The sequence below is a fragment of the Acinonyx jubatus genome, chromosome C2 (genome assembly GCF_027475565.1).
Source record: "Acinonyx jubatus isolate Ajub_Pintada_27869175 chromosome C2, VMU_Ajub_asm_v1.0, whole genome shotgun sequence".
NCBI lineage: Eukaryota > Metazoa > Chordata > Mammalia > Carnivora > Felidae > Acinonyx > Acinonyx jubatus.
Window position 1 is genome coordinate 108,237,512 of NC_069384.1, and position 21,461 is coordinate 108,258,972.

Genomic DNA, 21,461 nt, shown 5'->3' on the forward strand with positions numbered 1-21,461 from the left:
GCTTCAGATTCTGTGTCTTCCTCTATCTCTTCCCTTCCTCTGCTCACACTTTGTCTCTTTCTGTCTCTCAAAAATAGATAAAGGTTAAAAAAATTAAATAATGTAGTCCAATGTCCTACATACTTCCTGGCACACGCTAGACACACAATAAATGTGCGAAGAATGAATACATGAATGACTGAATATGCTTCCTATTTATGCCTCCATGGGAAATTCACTCAAACCTTCTAAGATTCAATGTCTCCAAAGGAGATTAGATGATTTCAAAGCTCAGTAGATATGTAATTGGACCATCATTGTGGTCACTTCCTCCTCTAAAGTTCAGTGGCTCATCTTGAATATTACTGTGATGTTAAAGGTACTTTCTAAATTCAAATATAAAAGCAACCTTGTTTTTCACAAGGTTGAATATATCTTCTAAATTTAGGATCCTGTATTTTTGTAATTATCATTAAACATTTAATGACTGATTTGTATGTTCATAACTATTCTTGTAATTGAATAGAATTGAATATACTCATGTGTGTGGTAAGGGAATGTTTTTCTTTATTCATTTCAGTGATGTTCTAAGAGAGTTTTATTGAAGATCACTAAGATAGGTTTTAAATAAATGTAGTATAAAAACTATACTTATTTTCAATATTTGGGAACTCCAGTTTCAATTTGTGGTCAACCAGAATCAAGACAATCTGACTGAGTGATAGATTCATATCATACTTTTTAATATCCTTCATTCTGGGAGCAAGATATTCAATATCCTTTATAGATGACTCTTTCAAAATATATTTTGACAGTAAGATACAAACCTAATCTTGGAATGTTCTCTTCTTTAACTTTAAAGTTTTATGACGCTCTGCTTATCTAACTAAGCTATGAAGATTTAAAATGATTAATATTAATAGCAATTTTATTCATCTTTAGTTTACATACGAAAAAAGATTAAATCAAAGTCTTTATAAAAGCTATAGTAATATCTTGCTGATCTTAAAGTCATATAATGGTAACCTCAAGTGTTCAGAACCTGAAAATCCATTTAAAAAGCCCCTTAACAGATGAAATATTCCTTAAAAATATTATATCCCTCTGTCTCTTTCTTAAAAGGACACTCATAATTGCATTTAGGGCCCACTTGGATAATCCAGAATAATCCTCCCATGTCAACATTTTAAATGTAATTACATTTTCAAAGTTCCTTTTTCTTTTTAAGATAACATTTGCAGGTCCCAAGGATTAAAACCTGGTATCTGTAGTTGCCATCATTCAGCCTACTATGATAGGGTAGATGAAAATTAAGTGCACAGAAATTCTTGGTGAAGTTGCCAGCATGCAGTAAAAAGCTATTCACTGAACATTTTAAAAAGTTGAGTGCCTATCATGCATGAGCCTCTATAGATATATAAGTGAAAAAAAATAGATGAGCCCTTCCCTTCAAGGAGTTCTCATTTTAGTGTGGGAAACATATAACCAACAATGAATAGATAGATAGATAGATAGATACATACATACATACATACATACATACATACATACATAGGACAAACAGATAGGTAGATAGAGATAGGGAGATAGAAAAATAGGTGAAATTATGGGGAAAATAAAGCAGAGCAAAGAGGCTAAGATACACTGCAGTTTAGAGGAGTGACTAAAGCCATACTTATAAGATTGTGCAATTAAGTGGATATATGCTTATGGGAAAAAAATCCATCAAAGATAGCCATTATCATTATTAGCATTTATCACAGTTTATTATTCTATATTTATCTATATCATGATTTGTTTAACATTTGGTTCCCTAACTAAATTTCCATAAAGGCAGGACTGGGTCTATCTGAGAAACTGCTGCACTTTTGGTGTCTGGCAGAATCCTTATACATAGGAGACACTGAGCAAATATTTGTAGAATAACTGAATAAAAATAATGAGAGTAGCAAATATTTTTATCTAAACAAGATGACATTATTAGAATGTTTTTAATCTCAGACTTACACTTCTGGCTTTGATTCGAGTAGCTTGAAACAGACAAATGCTTCAATTATGCAGTTAGATATAAAACAAACAGTAAAAACCCACATCTGTTTGAAACCAGAAAGCTCTGAAGAGAACTGGTATGTGGGAGGCCAAGATCAGAGAGAGAAGAGAATCTCGAGAAAGGTGAACTGATGTTTTTTGAGTCACTTTTTCCCTTAAGGCATCTGCCAGTTGTAAGCATAGGACAAGAGAAGCTAAGCAGAGGAATGATAGCCAAGAGCCAGAGAATTCAGTCTATATTTGGATAATATCAAAGAAATAAAGAGATATTACAGGAGTTTTCCCACTGATAGTGACCAATGCTCTGTTGTCTGACACCAACTGGTGTCCAACAATTCCATTCAGTTCTGACACTAGCTATCTGGAGTTAGCTCAGACCCCACAGATTAAGGGCTCAGTTCCACAAGACTGCTTCCACTTTAGGAAATAATACTCTTATTAATAATAATTATAATAAAATATATAATATTTAATAATTATATACAATAAGATAATGAGAATGCATACTCTTATTTCTGCCCAGCTGGCTATAAATTCTGGGGTACTCATGACTCCACTTCAGGGTCAATAATTTACTAGAATGACTCACAGAACTCAGGAAAACAATTACCTTACTTTTACTGACTTATAAAAGTTACAACTCAGGAACAATCAAATGGAAGAGATGCATGGGGCGAGGTATGGGGGAGGGGCACAGATCTTCCATGTCTTCTTCAGGTACACCACTCTCTCAGTACCTCAAAGTATTCACTAACCCAAAAACTCTCCAAACTTCATCACTTAGGGTTTTTTTATGGAGGTTTCATTACATAGGTATCATGGATTATTAACTTAATCTTCAGTTCCTCTTCTCTCCCCAGAAGGTTAGGGCAGGGGGCTGAAATATCCATGTTTCTACCCAAATCTTGGTCTTTCTGGCAACAAGCCCCCATTCTGAAGCTATCTAGGTGCTCACCAAGAGTCATCTCATTAGAACAAAAGATGCTCCTATCACTCCTATCATTCAGGAAATGTTAAGAGTTTTAAGAGCTCTATGCCAACAGGGACAATGACCTGTATCTTTCTATGACACCACAGATATAAAAATTCAATTTAGGGCTCAATCCCCACTTCCAGGAAGATCAAGTAGATAGAATTTACCCTATTTCATCCACTAAAAGCTCTGGACATTATATCTAAAACAAATTTAAAAGACTCATATGACCATATGACCCACATACTCAGCCATTTTATTCGTAGGTATTTACCCAGGGGAAATGAAAGCATGAGCCCATACAGACTTTACACAAATGTCTATGGCAGCTTTTTCATAATAGCCAAAATTGAAAACAATCCAAATGTCCATTAATATGTAAATGGATAAATAAATCGTGGTATAGCTATATAGTGGAAGAGTACTGTGCAATAAAAATGAACACAAAAACTGGAATGAATCTCAAATTAATTTTGTTCAGTGAAGGAGGCCAGAGGAAAAGCTACTACCCATTGTATGATTCCATTTATATGAAATTTTAGGAAATTTAAACATAATGATAGAAAATAAGAACACAGTGGTTGTTTGGGGGTTTGGGGTTAGGAAAGGGTGGGAGAGACCAATTAACAAAGTGCTAGTAGGAAATTTGTATGGTTTCATAGATAAATACATGTGTCAAAATTTATCAAATCATATATACTCTAAATATGTGAAGTTTAGAAGACATTAATTAGACTTCAAGAAAGGTATTAAAAATTAATTCCATATTTGTCTATGTGAACATGCAAACTGTAGTAAAGGCTCCAGAAGCTTATATATCAGAGTGATATGCATGATTCTAGCTCTCGGAAAAAGGTTGGAATTGGGGTTGATAATCAAAGTGGAGTTTTTCATTATCTGTGGTATTTTAATCCACAAAAGAAAAACACAGTTATTTTAAATATTTTTAAATTATAAAACAATGTGACAAATTTTATTATACTGGGAACCCAAATTAAAGAGGCAGAGATAGAAGAGGAAAACGACTTTCAGAAAAAATTTTGCAGAAGAAACAATACTTGGTCTCAATCTTAAAGACTAAGTAGGATTCTCTGAGGGGAGACAATCTAAAGATAATAAGCAGTATAAGAGAACATCGACTGAGGGATCAGCGCTGCGTAGTGCTAGGGTGTGCTGGAGCTTAAGGTGGGAGGGGTAGAGGTCTGTGCCAGGCAGAGATTTCTTGCAAGCGATGGTCAAAGTGTAATGGAGCCTAGAAAGAATGGGCAGCCATTAAGAGTTTGAAGTGGAAACATAATACAATAAAATTTGTGTTTTTTAAAAAAAACAATCACTCTGATGGCACTGTAAAAAAAGATCATGATGATTTGTACAGAAGAGTTCCCAACCTCAGGCCTTAGAATGAAGGGGGAAAAAAGATGAACTTAAAAGATTATTGAAGTGTAAAAGGGTTTCATGTGTTTTAGGGAAATACGGTAGTTTAGAGATTAGGTGATTGGGGATATTATGGCACAAATAACACAGAGACAAAGAATCTCTTTGTTGTGTTATTTTGTTTTATTTTGCTTTGTTTGTGATTTAGTTTTCCAGAGGTGGAAATGGTTGGTTCTAGGCAGAGATTTTTGAGATTTTCGCAACATTTATGGATGAATATAAAAGCCCAGCAATTAGGAGAGAGGTTGGGTTATTAGCCAACAACATGAATGTATTAGCTGATACCAAGAGACTGGCCAGAATTACCCAAAGAAAACATGCAGAAAGAGAATAGAAATTAGCTAAGGGTAGAATCCTATAGAACAAAAATGGTTAAGGTATTTTTAAAAAAGAAAAAGGAGTTGAACAAGAGGTGAGGTTGTGGTAGCTAAGAATGCAGAACATATAAAGAGCATGGAGAGGTCAAGTGTTTCAGCAAAGAGAGTGGGGGGCCACGAGTGTGAAGAGTAAGAGGGGTTATTAGAATTGGCCATTGAAAGCCGTGGATGGTGACCCTGTGCAGGGTCTTTTTGACAGTGTGAGAGTGGAAGCCAGGTTAGAATTCATGTGAGGGAATTGATTCGGTGACATAGATTAGGCATTCAAATCATCTGGAGAAGAGAATGAGAGAATTAGAGTGGCAGCCTGAGAGGAAGACTGAGCCAAAGAAAGGAGACGCAGCCCACAGCAGCAAGAATAGAGACAAGAGAACGGAGGACTTACTTGAGCGAAGTCCTAGGAGACAGGAGAGGATGAAATCAAGGGCACTAGCTCCTGCAATTGAGAAGGAAGTAATGATCAAGAGGTTACTGGTAAGTGAGGGAAATTGAGGAATTTCACTCTAGGTTTCTTCATTTCCTTCCTTCCTTCCTTCCTTCCTTCCTTCCTTCCTTCCTTCCTTCCTTCCTTCCTTCCTTCCTCCCTCCCTCCCTCCCTCCCTCCCTCCCTCCCTCCCTTCCTTCCTTCCTTCCCTCTTTCCTTCCTTTTTTTGGGCAGGGGGAGGAGAGGGTTAAGATCATCTGCTAGAGTGAAGACATTAAGGGTGAAATAATATGATGAAGATCTAGAAAGGTTTAATACAGGCCTTCATGATATATGTGAGGAGTTAAATAAGACTGCTAAAAGTTGTGCAAAAACTTGCATGGTCCAGCTGAGTTGGAGATGTGTGTTTATAATGGTACGCATCAGGTCCTTTAATGATTCTAACCCAATTAGGCCTTATTAGTAAGCAGTGGTTCTCAGCCATAGCTACATGATGAAATCACATGGGGAACTTTAGAAAGCACTTCCACTTGGGTCATATTCCCAAATACTCTGATTGAATAGGTCTGGGATGTGACCTGGGTATTAAGAATTTTAAAAGCTCATTAGATGATTCTAATGTGTAGCCAAGCTGAGAAACATAGCACTAAACACTCACATCTTTCATTACTTAAACTCAGAACTGAATTCAAAGTATGGAATATAGTTGGATTTAAACTAAAAAGTGAAACATGGATCTCAAAGGTAATAATAAATAACTATCCATGGAAGAACTTCAGAGATTGTCACATCTTCATGCTGCGCACATTCACATTTTAGAAGTTTATATTTTCAGCACCCAGGCCTGCAGCTGTTGTATACCCACATCAGTAGGACTGTCATAAAATCTCAGGATATTTTTAAGATTTAGCAACTACCTGACAAATAGTGAGGGTGAATGATGCCAGGTCTATAATGTCCATCTTTCAATGACTGATTCAGCATATATATTCAGCAAAAGTATCATCTTGGTTGTTCTGAGCTTTTTTTTCCTCTCTTGCTTCTCATACTGATTTTTAATCTAAAACAAATGCCATATATACTAATATAATGAGTAACACAAGAGGAAATGTCAGCCTGGACTCTACAGTGCTGTCACTCAGTTTTGTAGATTAACCTTTGATTTTATAAGCCTGGCAAGTTGAGTCATTCTTCATAATTTCAGGAAAGAAGAACATTATAACACAAAATAATAGTTTATTAAATTACAATAAGGAAAGTGATTTCCATCTGGGACACATTCTTGTTGGTCAATCAACCCATTATTCTCTTTTCATCAGAGAAAGTAACACTTCATTTATATGGAGGTCACATGATTCCATCTTTAGTGTCTGGAATAAAACCAAATTTTAAAAAGTCCTCTGGGCAGTCAGAACAGATTTTACAAGGCCCATACACTAAAACTTGGGTAATTCTGTCATTGGATTAACCCCTGATCCTTCACTCGCACTTATGTTTTCAGATTCAGAATACTCATTCTAATTGGGAAAACCGAGTTTGAATCAAGTCACAGGTGACTAGAAAGAGCAAACTAAAAGCAAAGGGGACTGTTAGAGACACAAAAACTACCTCCCGCTCCAAAAAGAAGCAGACAAAAGATCTCAAAAAACAGGAATCATTTCAATTAAATACAAATGGCCTTACATACCTCAAGATTCTCTGGGGCCTAATAGAGACTCTGAAACAAGGAAAATTTTATGTTTATTTATTTATTTTGAAATAAATAACTAAACACACTGTGTCTATGCGCATACACTTATATGTGTGTTATTTGAGGGTTTAAAATTACTCTTTTTAATTTAGAGAATTAATATATTTGGCTATATCCATCTTTGAAAATCATAAATAAATGAGGAACTGGTTTACTTTAATCATGTTATGGCAGACTGAAATCCTTGTCTCTGATAAAAGCAGATATGATGTCAACCTGTTAGAGTGCCCTTTCTTCTGTAGTCTGCCAAGAAAACCCACTCTGGTCTCAATTTTTTGGATCCATGAATCAATCACAGCATCATCCCTCTTCAACCTGAGAGACTTTTATTTACCTGTTATTGTGAGTTTATATTAATCTTAGTTCATTTTGTGGGATGAAAATTTATCCTCTTCCAGTCTACATCAAGTCAGCATCATTTATATCCTTTTAGTGAGTTAATTCCATATCAAAATGAAAGAGGAGTTACTGCTCGGAGACCTCCTTGCATTCAGTTAATGTTATCCATGGTAAATAGCATCAACTGACTTTTCTTCTCCATAGATTTGGAGATGCAACTTTTTTGGCAGGAGCCTGGAAATTTTTACCCACCAAACTTATCAGTGTTCATATAGTAATACCATCAGCATGCATGTGATGCCTATGAGCAAACATACAATCAACCCAATGTGAATAAAGTAACATACGGCTACAAAAGATATTATTTATTAAGGTGCACTACCATCCAAAATGCACATAAAAGTTAAATATAAATATATAAATGGATATGTGAACTTAGGAAGATCACAAGGAACAATTCATCTCCAAAATTGAGATCCTTAGTAGCATTCAGAAAGTTGTTTGGTTTTTTTTTCCCAGTATCTTAAATTACAAATAAGAAGATAGGGTCCAAATATAAAAGAGAAGCACACTAAGGCATTTATTTATGAAATAAAAAGCATCAATATCCATTTCCAGAAATATAATGGCAAAGGTAAATGCCCTGGATAAAACCTAATAAACATCCTTTTAAATATATAGGTAAGCCCACAAAAAAGAAAAATTCCAGGGGTCAAAGGAAAACACCTCCCTGGAGAATTAGCCATCACAGGCTTAGGTTCAAATTTACAGCACTGATATGGTCAGCAAAGTTTAACTATCAGAGGGTCTGATACAAAATATACTTGAAGACCAATGACACTCCTAGGACTTCAGGCAGGAAAAAAATGCAACCTACTTCAGGAACGACAATCCCTTCACCCAGGTGAAAAGGATCACTACTTATAAAAGTCTGCTGAAAATGAGTTTCTCCTCAACCTCCAACAAGAAATCTAATGAAAGCATCACCTTTGAAGCAATGTGCCACACTAAGTTGCTGTTCTTTCGCTTATTTTCTCTATGGCCACCCTAAGTTGGTTTTCTTCATGTTACTTTCAATTCTAAATTCTACTCACTGTTCAGACATAATCTTTCCATAAATTGATTTATATATTATCATATCCTCAAGTCTTATCATGCTTCGGAAGTAGAAGGAAAGAAGCATGAAAGGACATAGAAACACAGTCTTTTAAAATCCAGGCTTTTTCAATAATCTGTCAACTAGGAATGTAATTCAGTTAATAGGGCAAAAGTTAAGCAGTTACATACATATTTCTAGAGGAAAAATAGTAAATAGCTATAGACAATTATTTTTTGAAACAACTTTTTTTACAGTTATATCATAGAATTATTCCAGATTTGATGTAACTTCCTGTACTTTCTTCCTGCGTATATGAGTAAAATATGGAATTTTATTACTCATATAACTCAGGAATCTAAAATTTTTTCTGTCTTCAGAGGAGTGAATTGCTTGCCATGTATAGTTTAAGTTCAAAGTATATTTTATGTATTCAATTTGCTCAAATATCAGAAATTCCCACAACGAATTCTATTTACCAAAATACATTACTTTCCGACTCTGACAAACTGGCATTCTTGTATACAAATAATTTTAGTGACTGAAATTTTTGTTAAGGAAGAGGCAAAACCTCTGGGTGGTCAGCTCATCTTACAAATAACGAAGATAAATTCCTGAGAACAGCAGCCCTGAAAGTTACCTGAAGCAAGAAAACTGCCTGTCAGAAGTGAGGACTGAGGTGGAGTCCCCTCTTTGCCCTATGGGTGGGTGTTCTTCACCTCATGATTCTAAAAGTCGCTCCCCAAAGACATTCCAGAGTATTCCAAAGTTCAGGAAAAGTTCTGTCACCTTTAGCAACTTCCATGGAGAGAATCAATCTGTTTACAGAACAGCCAGCCACCTTCAGAGGTATGTGGGACAAAAGTCTGAGATTTTAAACCAATCCTGTGAACACCTCTTTTATTTAGCTTTTACTTTGTAGGACTCTTAAAAAAATTGAAGACTTCATACATTAATAACAGAGATTTCTACACTTCAAACTGCATGAGAGGAAAGGATCAGATATAGTTCATGAGTAAAAGGACAGGTATTTGGATTTCCTGACACAGATGTCAAAACTTACTTTATGTATTTCTGTATTTATTTAGCAAACACTTACATCTTACTATTTGCCACACAGTGCTGGGCACTGAGGAGATCAAAAGTGAAGAAGCATTGTCAGTGCTCTCAGGGAACTAACAGATTAAGTTAAGGAGAACATTGTGAACCGTCACTTAGAATAATTGTGATTGATTTTTCTTTTGGCTTCTCTCCAGTTTCTGCAAGAAAAGTGTTGCTTGGAATAATAGCCACACTGTATGTTCCATACCTTGGCAGTAGCTTGGGGCAAAAAGTGCTTCTACAGAGTGCTGCTATTGAATAAAAAGTGGTCAGGACAACTTGTGCTCCATATTTTCAAGTCATAGGAAAGTGACAAACGATAAGAATGAAAACTTCAGCAGTAATTACCTGATGCTAAAAAAACTATTTGATTTGGTACCAAAAATGAAAAATATCATTCAGCAGTCAGTTCACCCCTAGGCTGGGAGGTTGGAAGGTGGTAGGAATAATACCAAGCCACTTATTACTCATTACAGCACTTATATAACCTCATCTATTTTTACTACATCCAAGTGTGGCCATATTTTTTTATTCTCAACAGATTGAATCTCTGAAATACACTTCTTGCATTCCACAGACTTCTCATACCTCAAGCCATAGTTCCAGAATCATGTCCTCATGACTCCTTATCAAACCAAGTCCATAATGGTGCCACCCTTTCTGTGCTCCTGCAGTATTCAGAGTCTGGCCACCCACTCTGAGACTCTAGTATGTTTGTGCTATGGAGCTCTCCAGCCATGGTAACCTCCATGACATTAGGAATCATGTCTTTATAATTCTTCTGCACCTAGCATTGCTCTGAGAAAAAGTAGGCTCTCATTAATGTCAATTCAATTTGATTCTTCAACAGAGTTTCTAAATTATAAATAGTAAGGAGAAAAACCTTAAATCCTATCAGAAAAATAGTTCTCCCAGGTTATGCAATAACTTTATAAGCAAGGACCTCTGATCCTAACCACCCAGCATGATGCTGGACAGTAGAAATGCAATGAAAATTAATTTGCTGGCTCATGGATACACAATAAGTAACAAAATAATATGCCACTAAAGATGTGAATGAGTATATATCTAAAAGCATCTATATTTTCAAAGCAAGAAGAATGATTGGTCAGCATCTACCATGCAAGAGTAAGTAATTAGAACTTCCATTTAATTAGCACATTAATATCTTAAACATTATCATAATAGCTAAACATAATGGACAATAACATACAGAATCAATAAGCCACAGTCTCTAGGATTACACTAGAGAAATTGAAACCTGTTCAAGAGACTAGGCTTTTTTGACATATGGTAAATTAATATTTCAGCACCAAATACTAGTAGTATTTATTCTCAAAATTAAAAAGAAAGGATAAGGGTGAGGTTGAACAGGAAAAAGCAATTCTGATTTTGTTGGAAGTCTTTCATATTGTTTCAGTCTCACCCATGAAGTAAGCAAGGGTTGCATTTACAGCTTCCAACAATTCACTCTTTACTGACTTAACTTGAATCTCCTTTTTTTTTATATTGTGACACTGACATCGTAAAAGCCACAGAAGATGAACCGGTGCCTCAAACAGGCATTTAATTTTGCACTTCAATATGTTCTTATTTCATGAAAATGTTCTTATAAAAATCAATTTTAAAGTGTCCATTAACATTTTTTGGCTTCCCTGATGGAACTTACCTAGTCTCTAAAAAGAGTATACACAGCTTGTTCTTCCATCAGAAAAATCAAAGAAAATATGATAATTTATTTGACTTGGTATATTATTAGTGTGTTTTAGGACATCAAAAAAATCTTTATTTCAAACCTTTTAACCCAGTATCTTCTCTTTTCCTGGAAAATATTATTTTTGTAAGGATGTTAGTGTAATATGAAATAATTCAAGGGGGCATGGCTCACTGACACTTTAATACTTAAATGTTAGCCCTTTAAGGAAGATTTGCTTATCTTTAAGTAACATCTAAAATGATGATCCTTGCTCTAATGCCTCCCTAATTGAATTCCCACCCAGCCCCAGCATTCAGATTTTTCAGCCTATAGATTTCCCATTCTTTAATGCATCTAATATTAGCCAGAGATATTGTTTAAAATTAAGTCAGATCATGTCACTACTCTGCTCAAAATATCAGTAGCTTCCTATCTCATTCAGAATAAAGGCCAAAGTCTATAAAATCACCTGCCAAGACCATGGAGTCTTGTCCATGACCCCTTTTGGACCTCATCCCTTGTCTATTTCCCTCCAGCAGCTTGTTCCTTAAATATGCCTAACCCACTCTCATCACAGGGTCTTTGCACTCACCACTGTCTCTGCCTGGAACGCTCTTTGCCCAGATATTTGCAAAGTTTCTCCCTCGTTTCCTTCAGGCTTCTGCTCAAATGACATCTCACGAAGGTCTTCCATGGCTATCATATAAACCAGCAATACTCCCTTGCCAGTACTTAGTCCCCTTTCCCTGCTTTATTTTTATCCATAGCACTTATTACTAAGTGATCCCATAATATATTTACCTATCTGTCATTTATTATCTTCCTCCTCCATTAACATATAAGCTCCCGCAAAGTAAGGACTTTTGGTCTTTTTTGTTCACTGCTGTGCCTGCAGTTCCTGTATGAGTGCCCGGACATAGTTGCAACTCAATAAATATTTGTTGGATTAATGGATTCATTGTTGTAAATAGAAACACGTATTAATACTTATGAAACTCCAGCATGCAAATGTAGCATGACATTTCTCTCTGAAATCAGTTCCCTGCAAATTATATCTACATTAAATATAACTCAGTTATCTGTCATTAAAGAATTAAACCACTCTAACACAATAGAAGAGTACAAATGGAGGCCAACTTGTCATATGTCTAAATATTTAAGAATTATTGAACAAGCTAAAAATGTTAATATATAACATGTCTTTCTACCTTGATAAATATGCCTTATTAAGGCAAAATCTTCAAGCCAGATTTTTTAGAAATTATTTTGAAATAAATGAAAATTCACTTCTATGCCTTTTCACTTTTGTTTAGTTTTGGGGTGTGTGTGGGAAGAGACAGAGAGAGAGAGAGAGAGAGAGGGAATGAGAGAAAAAGAGAGAGACCATATGTTTTGTTTATTTTTGCCAAGAATTGACAGTCTTCAAAGTGAGAATTTGAGGTGCAGACTTCTTGAAAATATTCTGATAATCTCATACATAAAAGCAGTAGCCAACCAGGTCCTAACAGAACCAAGTTTGGGGTAACTTTTCATGTTGGCCCAATAGCCCTAGCTATTATTCATTGTACAAGGAAACTAAACTGGGAACTGATACTAAAAATATTTTCAGTATAATCCAATAGCTTTTGATGCCCTTCTTTCAAAATAAACACTACAAGATGATTAAGAGAAACAAATATGTAAGTGAAAAAGAATGAAAGAGAGGTTTTAATTCATGTGAGAGTGAATTATTAGTGCCTTTGGGAAATAATAAAATGTAGACAACATGAGCTAACCCCAAAGGACTAGATAATCCAGATGTAAAAACATGACACAGAGGTACAAATAATTCACCCAACAATATGATTTCAGGAAAACTTCTAAATAAGGCATAGCAGTGCAGCATAGTTGTATTTATAAATCTTGAAATAAATGTTAAAAGTAGAACTCAAAGATTAGCTTTCACAAGAAAGACAACAACAATAATAATAGAAATAATTTTATATCATTTATTTTGTGTCAGGCATTGTTCTAAGTGCTTTTCATATATGCATTCATTTAACTCTAAAAATGATCACTTTGAAAAAGGCACTACTATTATCCTCAACTTAAAGACAAGGGAAATGAGCCACTTAACATTCAAGTCACTTGCCCAAGGTGGTATAGTTGAAATTTGAATTTAGTCCTGTAGTTCTTGAGTTCATACTCTTAACTACTACTACTACTCTACATTTTCTTTAGCCTAAACAATATAAACATAATTAAAATAATAACTGTACCTTAGTTGTATACAGTGATTTATGATGCACAAAATGTCACTCTACATTCATTACCTTATCAGAGACTTACAAATACTCTATGTTACATGTAATTATGTTATTCCTGTGTTACATGTAAGGATCTTTAAAGGCTTTGCTTTTTGGATAAGCAAGGCAAGAAAAAATACTCCACTTGTGAAGGAAAAATTAAGGTTGCACAGGATTAGTAAAGCAATGGGGTTTCCAGTCCTAATCTCCTTAGGGCGGCACTTAGAGCATATACATGGCTTCCAACCAAAAGACGTGACTGCAAAGATTGCAATGTTAAATTCAGTTAGCCCAAGAGTCTGAAGTGAGGAAAATAATTCTTCACTTGTGTTGCCATTGGTCTCAACATTCATTCCCTTTCTTTATGAAATAGAAAACTAACTTTTGCTTTGAGAAAACTGTTCTTCTGTCCATTACAATCTTATGGTATGTGATTTTGTGCTAGACCAGTCATGCATTTGAAAACACTGGAGTTGATTCATGCCCTGACCCCCAAAAAACTATGTGTTTCTGCTGTAGTTACTCTAGTTCCTATCCTTTTAAAGCTTGGTTCTTCACCTCTCTTTCTGCTGCTTAAACTCTGAAAAAAATTTTTCTTAGGCAGAACAATTGATTTGAACAAGCTTAATTCTAGTTAATTCTGTTGAATTCCATTAAATTCTATTAAATAAGTTTAATTCTAGCTGATTCCGATGAAGTAGAATCAATTTCTGTTGCTTACAACCAAGAATCTTAACAGATCATTTTTATTGATTGATTGATTGATTGATTGATTTAGAAAAAGAGAGACAATGAGAAAGAGTGTGCACAAGCCAGGGTGGCGGTGGGGGGAGAGATGGAGGGATAGAGAGAGAGAGAAGAATCTCAAGCAGGCTTCCTGCTCAGTGCAGAGCCTGACATGGGGCTCAATCTCACGACCCTGGGATCATGACCTGAAAAGTCAAGAGTTGGATGCTCAACCGAATGAGCCACCCAGGCGCCCCTATTTATTTATTATAATCACCGTTTTTAAGGGTTTTTTTTAAATTCCAGTTAACAATGAGTGTAATATTAGTTTCAGGTGTACAAATAGTGATTCAACAATTCCATACAACACCCAGAGCTCATCACAGCAAGTATACTCCTTAATCCGCATTACCTATTTAGCCCATCCACCCACCCATCTCCTCTCTGGTAACCATCAGTTTGTTCTTTACAGTTAAGAGTCTGGTTCTTTGTTTACCTCCCACTCTCTTTTTTTTTTCTCTTTGTTCACTTGTTTTGTTTCTTAAATTCCACATATGAGTGAAATCATACGGTATTTGTCATTCTCTAACTGACTTATTTTGTTTAGCATGATACTCTCTAGCACCATCCAGGTTGTTCCACTATGTATATATATGCCACATCTTCTTTTTTTAAAATATGGAATGCTTGATGAATTTATATGTTATCCTTGCATAGGGGCCATGCTAATCTTCTCTGTATTGTTCCAATTTTAGTATATGTGTGGCCAAAATGAGCACTGTTACATTTTCTTTATCCATTCATCAGTCAATGGACACTTGGGTTGTTTCCATAATTTGGCTGTTGTACATAATGCTGCTATGAACATTAGGGTGCATGTATTCCTTTAAATTAGTATTTTTGTGTTCTTTGGGTAAATACCCAATTTTGTGCCCTTCAGGTCAAAAATATTTTTGGAGAGGTGAAAATTTTAAATTAGGAAACCACTGAAAATAGAAACATAATTTTCAGTTTAACCAACGCCTCCAAAACCTTCTTTCAGACAAACTATGGAACCACCTAATGGAGAAAAACTTAGAGTTCACTCCAAAGGCTATTTAATAACATTCTAAATCCTAAATAATTTAGCAGTGGAAACAAAAAAAATATATTGAATTAAATTAGATTCACTGAGTTTCCTTTCTGGTCTCTTTATTCTTCTAGGGCATGATTCTTTGATTCGATAATGAAATGCACTTTAGCAATCATTTCAATAGGGTCGTCACCAAAAATTTCAAGTTCTTCATCTTATTTAATTAGTTTTAAACATAGTGTTATCCTTACACAAGCCTAAATTCCTATTTTAGAAAAAAAATCATATGCAAATAATGATTCTCATGGAATGAAACAGTGAGGAATGAATAACTACTATCTGAATAGACTCTAAATATGATAAATGTGAAATGCAATGACAAAGGCAGCCAAAGAATAGATTTCTTCAGAGACTATCATTGTTGAGCATTGACCATAATTCCAAGCAAGATCTTGACTAAAATTCTAAGTAAAAATACTTGCAAAAATATCATATTTTATCAACTTTAAAAACTTTCACTGTCTAACAAATATACAGAATGTGTATTTGTAATCGTAATAGTCACAGAATGTTTAGATCTTAAATAGCATGAATAGCCAGTAGGAGAAAAGAAATTATGTAGAAGGATTCCAAATCCCAATATGTTTTTGTATATATTTCTATGTGATTACTTATCGACTAAATACATGTAAGCTATACATCAAAGACTTAGATACATCAAGCTTTAGAATTGAAAAAGATTTGTGTGCCCTTTTAGTCTGATTTTCTCATTTCCTTATTTTAAGAATAATGTATGTGAAAACTCTCTGTGGAAGCTCTGTTTTGCTCCTATTTTCAAATATGAGAATTCTTAGGTCTGGAAGAGTTAAGAAGTTGCTACGTCACATGGCTAGTTAGTGGCCAGCCTAAACTGGCCCCCAAAGAAGGTTCCCCTAAAGAAGATAGTAAACAAGCAAACAACAACAATAAAAGTCAGTAATCTAAGTAATAATAAATATTGTCAAAATGCTAAAGGGGGAAAATGGTAAACAGTACCACAGTGGAAATGGGATATTAAATTAGGTATTCAAGGAAACTATCGCTAGAAATCATGGCTGGGATATGAATCATGAAGAGGAATCAGCTGTGATAAACTATGTTGTGAATGAGGAAAATGTCAAAGGCAAAGCCATGGATCTCTTTCAACTGTGATAAAGTATAAAATAACATCCTACATGACCTTTTTTAAACCCCTATTTAATCCTAAAAGTCAAGTTCCTTCCATTATACCACCGTGTTTACATGTGGCTTAGTTTCTCATGAAATCTCCCCAAAAGGGCGAGATCACATATACATTTAACATATGTGCAGATACATAACAGAATTTTAGTTTTGTAAAATACTTTCAAACACATTATTTTATTTGATGTTTACAAATAATTCTATACAGTAGGCAAGGTAGATGTTACTGGGAATGAAATAAACATCAGTTTTTTTCAAAACCTGGTCTTACCACTAAAACAACTTTAATCCTTGGGCATACAACTTTTAAACTCTCTGTAACTAGATTTCTTCAATGGTCAGGGTGTACCTTTTTTATAGGGTTGTTGTAATAATAATGTAAAGATATTCTTCAAAATGTATTTGATCAAGGTACGTAGGAATTTTAAATAATGATTCCGAATAAATGCAATTTTTAGTTAAGGAATGAGAAGTGGAACACTCAAAACTTTCAGTGGTATATTAAAGTCATACTACAGAAATGTGTTAGAAATTTAAATCTTTTACATTTGGAATCTCTACTCTTCCTATCCTTTTAGCCATTGCCTAATTACATATAAACTCTATTACATAAGGAATCTTTATGCTATTGAAACACAGCAATGTTAACAATCTAACTTACTTCTAAACAGCTGTTAGTTATGGCTTGGACCTGGCTTTTTGTTGCAGTAGGTTGTGGTATTGGTAGTAGTTTTTTGTTGCTGTTGTTATTTACCTTGGGGGTTAGCTTGTTTTTTGTTTTGTTTTTCTTTGTTTTATTTTAGGGTTGTATGATGTTTGAACACACAGGAAGAATGGATGAAGTGTGACATTAATGAACCAGCAGTGTTGGTTGCTTGGATTTTGTGCTCATCTAATCTTAGAGGATTCTTTATGAAGCAAGGGAAGGCTAACATGTTACAAGTAAACTAGAAAACAAATGTATGAAAGTATTCTCTCCCCATATTTTAATTTAAGCTTTTATATATTCATCCAAATAGTCCAACCACCTTTCCCATCACACTGCTATCTGGGGGAAGAAAATTATTCTGTTGTTAAGATTTAGTCAGAGCTTTGAATACCTTGAACCCAGAAATAACCCAGCTGCTCCTTGGAAACTTCCCTCAAGTGAACTCAGATTTATGCAAGAATAACCCCACAGAGGCAAAAGAAATAGAGTTTTCAAAGATAGAACTGCATTAAAAACTGCATATTTGGCCACACTTACACATCAAAGTTTACAATCTTCCACTGACAATTACATTATAGTGTAACTATTATCTGTCCTTGATCTTGGCATCAGAAAGTCAATGTTAATCCTTTGCAAGCCAAATTAGATGTAGAACAGAAGATCAAGATGAAGTTCTAATTTTATGGAAAATCATACAAAGATGTTCCATAACCTTCACAGTCATTTCCTATAGAATGTTACATTCATGCTATCTACAATGAGAAAATTGAGATTCATAAAAGATAAGCTGTTTATCAAAGGCCACACAAAAAGTGACAGAATCAGGATTTGATCTCCAGTCTCTGTAGAGAGGATCTTTCTACTATATAGGGTCTCTCCAGTTTAGAGCATCTTAAAGATTTCATAGCAATGTTGCATACATTAGCTTATTTCCAACCTAAATTGAGCTTATTTAATTAGCAATGATGAAAACAGAAGGTCAAGCGCTAAATAGAATCAATTCAGTCAACCCTCCCTATTCATCATTTTCTGTTTATCCTGCAATTACTTTTTAATAATTTCAGAATACAATCTCATTTGTTAGTGGGGGAAAAAAGGAGTTGGGAAGGGTTTATAAGCAGTGATTAATTTTTTAAATATATAGCTGGAAAAGACAAATTGCTTTCCTGCTTCTTTATTATGCTAGCTAATGCTTATCATTTCATACACATGTCAAACGCTAATTGATTAAACTTTGAAAGAGGAAGGGAAAGAACAGCATCTCACTTTGAAATATCTTTGAGAACTTCAAATTAAAATGAACAGAAGATAATCGGGGGTGGAGGGAAACTCACACTCTCTTCATTTCAAACCAAGAGCTCACAAAAGATAGCAATTCAAACCTCCCACCTGCTTGGCAATTTGAGAAAAAAAGACCAACTTATTAATATGCTCTTTTAGTTAATTCTAACATCTTGATGGTAAGTGGGCATCTGTATACTTGTTTTCATTCAGTAATCTGTTTGCATCATTTTCCATATGATAAGCCCACAACTCAAAGCAAGTTTGATGTGTACCCTGATAAAGCTAATCTGGCAGCAGGCAGTTTGGAAGGCTTTTCTGCATAGCAAATTAGCAGTTAGGTAATTTCTCCAAGGAAGAGTGGGAGGAGCCCTGGGTCTTTTAAAATGCCAAATAGATCGTTATTGTCATCAAGTCTTTTTTCCTTAACAAAGTTAACTTCTTTAAGTGTCACTGAGAGAGAGCTAGGGTCCTTTAGAAAATGAATATGGATTCCCTGGTAGTGAGCTCAGGATCACAGGTCCATGGCCAGAAACTAAACTATATTTCTGACCAACTACTTGGCAAATACGAGTCATTACATGTAAAGGAGAATTGCCCAAAATGTGAAGCCCTCATATCACACAACACACAAAAGTCAATTCCATATCCCCACTGCTTTGATTGCTCAGTGAAAGCAACACACTCACTTAATGGGGAGAAAGCACCAAATTTCTATGAATACCGAACACTTACAGCAGTCACTAGGCCCTCCAGACCACTACAGGGCTTAGTTCCTAGTCCATTGTTTCCATTTCCCTTTTTTAAGATCTCCTAAATGTTGCAGTGAAAAAAATGGTACTCCAGTTGCCTGAAATAATTAATGTGTTTCTAATGTGTCTTTCCAACAGAACACGATTTAGCTATTAGCCTGACTGAAGGCTCTTATTAGTGTCTTCCATCAGGAACCAAAGATTCTTAGAATGTCAGAGGTTTATAAAGACTACATATTGCAACATTCCATTTAATACCTATATCTATATGATTTCTCTTAACATTACTGCAATTGTTCTTTAATGCAGAACTAGTTGCAAAAGCTAGTCCAAAATCAGTCCAAATCTGAAGAATTCACCAATTCAAAGGAAATGTAATTTTATTACTTTAGTGACATATAATTACAACAAAAAATAATCAAAATCTTAGGTGGTGGTTTTCAGCTAGAAATCAGCTTTTCATTTACTCTCCGTATAGATTCAGTAAAAATTGACTGAAAATAGTTTTCTTAAAGAGGTTATACTTTCTTTTCTCTTATTCCAACTTAAAAGATAGTTGCCAAAAAAAAAAACAAACACCACAATTTGTTAATAGAAAATGTAAAGATAAATCTCAAATGAATCTAAGAAGAGTTACCACAAATTCTGAATTAGTAAAAACTTAGATTTTACTATAATAAAAACTAGGTTAAATCATCTTTTTATCATTTATTGAACATTTAACATATGTTAATGTATATAACATTTAACATATGATAATGTATATAACATATGTTATATACATTAACATATGTTAAATGTAATAACATGTATGCAAGCTCCTTCTGTAAATGTATTCAATACATTAGTGAATAAAATAATCTGGGACTGAGGGAGAGAGATAAACAATAAAAATGTTGGATAGTTCTAAGTGCCATGCAAATTAAAAAAAAAAAATAATAAGGATAGGATAGGGGAATGGGGAGTGTTTGAAAGTACAAGTTGTAATTTAAGATGTCCTGGCCTGGTTAGGCCTCATACAGTAGGTATTATGTGATCAAGGTAAAGTAAGTAAGGAGGGAATCATGCTGGGTCATGAGTTTTCTGGCAAAGGGAAGGTAAGTGTGAGGTCCCCAAAGTGTAAATATGCTGATAGGTTTGAACATCATCAAAGCATTAATGTGCCTACAGCAGACTCAGCAAAGGAGAACACAGGAAAAGAAAAGGACAAAAATCTGTGGTGGGGGTAGGAGGCCACAATCAGGAAGGATTTGGAAGGACTCACTTTCACTCAGTGAGACAGGGAGCCACTGGGGGGGTTTGAGCAAAGGGGAGGACATACTGAACACATTTCTGAAACTATCATCTGGCTGCTGTGTTGAGAATAGATTACAGGAAGGCAGGGATTGAAACAGAGGAGCAGTTGTAGGCTATTCTGCCAATCAAGGTAAGAGGTGATGGTAGCTTGAACCAGAAAAGAAGTAAAAGGTACAAGCGGCTTCAATGACACCCACCTTTGATCTCTTTGCCTCAAGTACTTTGTTCTCCTTATATAACAGGATTTATTGTGCTATATTGTCATATATATTTTTGTAATATTTCTCTCTAAATAGACTGTGAATACCTCGAAGACAGGGACTATATCTTACTCATTCTGTACTGTCAAAGTTTAGCACTCTGCCAATCATTTGAAGGTGCTCTCTATATACATTTGTTGAATAAAGTTAAAATTAATCACAGTAAACAATATTGGATTTTTCATTTCAGAATAATTTTTTAAATGTAATTGAGAGGTAAAAAAAAAACACGAGAGGTTTGAATATAGAAAAGCCAGCCAGAATTACTAAGCTGTGAGATAGCAAAAATATAATGTATTTTGTGCCTTACCGCACTGTGAAGTAATTCACATTTAATGGTGATCTGTGGCTCTTTAATAGTATCATATATTTTCTACAAAAGCATAACAAATTTTACATTCTTTAAATTTGGCTATTGAAGAAAGAATGCCAAACTCTTCAAAATCTTAACTGTAAGAAAGATGACCATGTTTTCAGAAGTACTCAGGAGAGAAACGGTTCTTTAAGAAACCACAGATTAAATGGAATGGAGTTACATTATAGAATTACAGATAATACACAATATAAAAGTGTAGAATTACATTTGTACTCAGGATGCCTTTAGGAAAAGCTATATTAACATAGAATTGTTGGGTCTAATT

At 34.8% G+C, this 21,461-nt stretch overlaps 1 long non-coding RNA gene and 1 other non-coding gene across 4 annotated transcripts in view; both read right to left on the reverse strand.

The window, feature by feature from the left end:
* LOC106974863 (uncharacterized) overlaps positions 1–21,461 on the reverse strand; it is a 342,416-nt gene that overhangs the window by 115,468 nt on the left and 205,487 nt on the right. The window lies entirely within an intron of this gene.
* Positions 14,902–15,008, reverse strand: LOC113600065 (U6 spliceosomal RNA). The gene has a single exon (XR_003421033.1). It is a non-coding gene; the product is annotated as a U6 spliceosomal RNA (small nuclear RNA).